Genomic DNA, 1,036 nt, shown 5'->3' with positions numbered 1-1,036 from the left:
CAATAACAACAACAAGAAAAATCCCCTGGTTTTTTTTCAGAAACATGGTTGCCTTTTGTTTTCAGCCTCCATAAAGTGTAGAGTGAGGTGCATGTAGTTTGCAGGCGGTCTCTTGTGAGAACTCTAGAATGGGGACGCTGTCACAGCAGTTGGATTTTATCTGTTTTGATGAAATTTGCTAATATATAGGCAAATATTTAAGAAGTGAGTTCTTACTCAGTTGACTGGAATGCATGGGTCTCCACATCTGTCTGGAAAAAGCTTTGTTCCCTGAAGCATGTTTGTCACTTCCTTGTTGTTCCACACGCATTTATGAAATGCTAAACCAGCCTTTGGGGAATCTTAGTTGTGCTGTCTCTTGACTTCTGTTTTTGCTAGGACTAGTATCTGTAACTTTTTACCCACCTGATACCTTCCCGGGCTACAAGGGGAAACTGCCTCTTTATATCAGAGTCTGCATGTTTCCCAAGCTTAGTAATATTTCAAGGAAGCCCTGAAATAATAATTTGCTGTTAAAAATGTTAACATATAATGAGTATTTCATACCAAGATGAACATGGGTTCTGAATCTAAAAGATCGTGTCGTACCAAACTTTAAATTAGGAAATGAAATATATTTAAATTAAATTGAAGAAGGCTTTGATTAACAGCCATTAGCATTAAACTTAGCATTTTATTAAAACCACATGATGTGCTCAGTAAGAATTGCTGTATCTTCCTAGAAGTATTTCTGTATCCATTTGTCTTCTCCTTTATGAGGTGATCTACTGAAGCATTTTACAGAGAATTGTCTAAATATCTGCATAGTCTTCACAGTGTGGATGACAAACGTGCCTCTCCCAGTGACTGTTTTACCTGATGCAGCTGTAGCTGGTTTTGAAATACTTGAAGTTTGTGAATCTGTGGGGAACTTTTTGCCAAGGTTGTACATAATTTACAATGCACTGTCTGAATCCTATCCCTGTGCAACTCATTTTATACTCCTCTTGCTTTCAGAAAACTTAATTAACTGTGGCAGTATGGTCCGCACCCCCCC

Source organism: Aptenodytes forsteri, unplaced genomic scaffold (genome assembly GCF_000699145.1).
Source record: "Aptenodytes forsteri isolate BGI_AS27 unplaced genomic scaffold, ASM69914v1 Scaffold143, whole genome shotgun sequence".
Lineage (NCBI taxonomy): Eukaryota > Metazoa > Chordata > Aves > Sphenisciformes > Spheniscidae > Aptenodytes > Aptenodytes forsteri.
Note: the sequence above shows the minus strand (reverse complement) of the source record.